Here is a 4,198-nt window from a genome sequence, read left to right as displayed (position 1 = left end):
CTTTGCTATCATTCCATCTACAGTTATTAAAGAATCAGTAACTGGCAAGGTCAAAATCTTGCAACACAAATGCAAAAGTAGAAGATTTTAAATAGTCCACTTAAGAAACGTACCTTCAGATACTGGATGCTTGGGGCTGGTGCACTGAGACGACCCAGAGGGAGGGTATGGGGAGGGAGGAGGGAGGAGGGTTCAGGATGGGGAACATAGGTATACCTGTGGCGGATTCATTTCGATATTTGGCAAAACTAATACAATATTGTAAAGTTTAAAAAGAAAAAAAGACAGAGGCCAACTCCCAGACTTGCCTGTTTTCTGGGGCTATGCCTTGAGATGACTTTATGTCCCCCTTCTTACTTTCTAGGAAAGTGAGAAGCAATTATTTATGTTTGGCTTATCAGCAAATAAAGAACCAGGGACTATTTTGAGTGACAGATTTCCAGTTTAGTGGAATTAATCTAAACTGGAAAAAAAGTAAGATTCATATGTTAATTATAGGAACAATGGGACATAGATTACCCTATTATTAAAAGAACATTCTCTAAACTCCATTTCTGGGTTTCATTCCTTGGGACAGATGTTGAACTCATGGTGATGTGTAAGACTATTCAGAAGTGGATGTTGTGAGATGGCAAATTGACAGAGAAATGCTATCCTAAATTGGGACTATATCTGAGGAAGTTTATAGTACTCTTGCTATAATGAGAATCCTTTTGGTTAAGAGTATCAGTGCTCCTCTTGATTGGGCTTGAAACATTGGCTTTTGGAAATCCTTTAGAGAAAAGGTGAACTCATGAGTTGATGGGAGAGATTTGGTCAAATACTAATATTTGAACTGAATCCCTCATCTGCCAAGTTATTAACTGATTCCCCATTCTCCTCAGGGCTGTATAGAACCTGCCTCATTTGTAGAAGAGGATCTTGGGACTAAAGAGATCAAGGCCCTGGGGAATAGGCCAAAAGCTTGGGAAGCGGGAGGTTCACCAGAAACAGACTCCTCACATGTGTGCAGGGCCTGCTCTGAGCCCTGTTTACCCTTCAGTCCTGATCAGTGACCAACACCAGTCACTGATCCAGCCACCATGAGAGGATGACCACAGTCAACAGACATAGGCTTGGTTGGCAGATGGCTCAGCCTCGTGACCATTCCCAAGCCCTTTCCAAGGGGCCCACAGATATCTTGTTGTTGCAATCCTAGGGAAGGACCTGGATCATAGTGGAGAGACAGGTAGTCAGGGCACAACTTAGAGAAGCTTCCTACACAGTCTCCCTACCCATATTAGCATCCCTCTTCTCCAGATGGCATGATTCATTTCTGCTCCTTCCTAGAGTAAAAGTTATTAAAGCAAAAATAAACAAATTAGACTAATTAAATTTAAAAGCTGCTGTGGTTATTTCTAGTTCTAGGCCTTATGAAACTAGAAGCTTCCACTTCTTATCCTGTAGGATTCTGAGTTCTGGAACCCTGCCACTATGCAATTCATAGAGCCTCCCAAGTGGAAGGGACTAGAGATCTCCAGCCTCCTGCCCTCACTGAGCTCCCAGCCAACAACAGGCCAGGCATGTGAGTATGCCAACTTACAAGTGGATCCTCCAGGCCCTAGGAAGCCTCAGTTGATGCCACATGGAACAGAGACAAGTCTTCCCCACCAAGCCCTGCCCAAATTGCAGTTTCATGAGTTATGTAAGTGACTGTTGTTTGAAGTCACTGGATTTGTCATAGTTTGTTACACATCTAAGTTTCCTTTCCCTCTAAATGTTTTTCCATGGGTCTATACATTCTTTAATGGCTAATTTTCTGGTTTTAAGAATAGAGCCAATTCTTACTAGTAGTACATACATCATACCTGATTTCTCCAACAGATTCCTCATTATAGTAAGAGCCTTCTGTGGATCTTTCAAACTAGATAAGTGACTTAACACTGAATAAGACATTTCTTTCTTTTTAAGGTGGATTTAGCATGAGGTTACATGCGTTCCTGGAATTTGTTGAATGAAAACAATACATCTCAGGCTCATTATGCTTTCATTAAATAAGTTGAGTTCTCTCTGAACTAAGTAACATTTTTACTTTATACTTTGTCTAATGCTTAGAAACTTCCAAAGTTCTTTTTTTGTAGTATGTGTCTAGGAAATAGAGAAGACGCAAATATCCACCTCAACTAGAGAGAAATAGGACTTGAATGGAATGGCAGTTGGCGTGTTTAAAAGGGAAGAATGGTTATTCTCCTCTGCTTTTACCTACCTCTTCCAACAAATTCACATAATGCCTTTCCTTTACCTCCATCTCTTGATAAGACGATGAGGAAAAGTATACAAAAGATGAGAGGAGAGGGGAAAAGATATCCCAGAGGGCTTATGTACATTTTTATAGTACTTTAAATGTTCTGAAATGTAGGCTTCCTGTGAAGTAGATAGTGGAACCCTCATTTTGGGGCCTGTGAAAATTAGTGAATTGCATGGTATCATGCACTTTGTGACAGCATATATTGTGGAATCTGAGTATACCTAGGGATTATTTCATTGATCTTAATATCATGCCTTTACAGTGGGGAGGATGACCAAGACCAGCCACCATTAGGGCCCTGAGGAAGATGTCCAAGTATGCAGAGACTGGCCTTCCCAAGTCAACACTCAGCCTGCCTTCTTGGAAGTTCCTTATCTCATACACTGATGTTTCCTCTTCCATCTCCCCCTGAGACCACACTTCCATCTTCTGCCTTAACCCTTCCAGGGTTTAGCAGTGTGGTTTAAAGAGGAGCTCAGAGACCCCCCAACTCTTTCACGGAGAGAGGGGATGGCGTGAGGGAGACAGGACCAGTGCCTGGTCATGAAACACAGTGTATCTTCTTTATGTTCATTTGTTTTGTTGCTTAATGGAAGAGTGGAGAGCTGATTACTCGGAGGTACAGAACTTCCCTTTACCTCTCGTCTGCTCTCAAACCTTCATGATACAAGAAGAACAAAAAGAAAGCTGCTTAACACATGACCATGCCCTTGTCCATACTGCCTTTTCCTTTTATTCACACCAGAAAAGTAGAATTAAATATTTCCTTGTTAAAAAGAAAAAAAAAAAATTGGGAACATTGCTCCCTTTTGGAATGTCAGAGCTGAAGTCAGTGTGGAGGCGTGGAGGCCAGCAGTTTCAGATTCTGCTATGCAGTGCCCTCACGCTCTGTGCAAGGGAAGCTACACAGACTTTTCGGCTTAGGTTTTAAAAGCTATGTAGACAGTTTCTGCCACTTCAACCAGTTTCTGCTTCGTCCCTTTGATATATCATGGCTTTGTATGAGATTTTATTGATAACAGGCTATCAGCGCTTTTTAAAAAGCATAAAACACCACCTATCTGCTCCAATCACCTTCTTTTGCAGGGGGCAAAGTTGTTTTGTTTTGCTGACTTTAAAATGTTGACTCTTTAAAAAATTAGTTGCTTTTTCTATAGCTATACAAAGTTCTTAATATTTCTTTGGCAATGGAATGTAATGGAATTTTATGACTGTATTAAAAAAAAGGTACCTTTGCTCAGAAATTCTCTACCATCCAGCACCCTAATTATTTGACTAAATAAATGGATTGCCCAGGAACCTTGATGCAATGGAAGCAGAGTCAGAACAGAAGCCTCTTAACCACCTTTTTAGTGCCTTGCAGTCCTCCCCTAACTCAAACACTTCACGTTGTGTGATTTATTTGCCAAGAGGAAGTGGGGGCGGGTTGCTAGGATAACAGAAGCTGACTGACCTTGAATTTCACCCTCCCAGTGAGTAAGCCAACTCAGTGGCTTTACCACCTCTGTCATCATTTCTGCTTCACAGCAGGCTCATTGTGAATAGAAAGCACAGGACTCTCTATTGACTATGCTCCATGCAGAGCCATGTGGGCCACACCGAGACGCCTCAGTCAGCATCCAGCAGCCTGCAGGCCTACAGAAAGTAGACTCACCATGCTGGGAACATCTTCCTTCAAGCCCATCACATCTCCCAAACTTTGAGACAATATATCCCTAAGATGTCAACAAGTGTATTACTTAAAAAATGTGAATGAGTAGAAATATATGCAAAGGCCTTGACTTTGATATCACTTCCAAGTGAGATCTCCCTGCCTTCCCAACCCTAAATGACTCTGAAATGATATAATGCTCTTATCTGTTTTGATCAGGTTGACCCTTTTTATTTACAGTCTTCTGGTTTTTGTTTTGT

Source organism: Bison bison, unplaced genomic scaffold, assembly GCF_000754665.1.
Source record: "Bison bison bison isolate TAMUID 2011002044 unplaced genomic scaffold, Bison_UMD1.0 scf7180017864289, whole genome shotgun sequence".
NCBI lineage: Eukaryota > Metazoa > Chordata > Mammalia > Artiodactyla > Bovidae > Bison > Bison bison.
The sequence above is the reverse complement of the archived record's forward strand: the minus strand, read 5'-3'. Positions refer to the sequence as shown.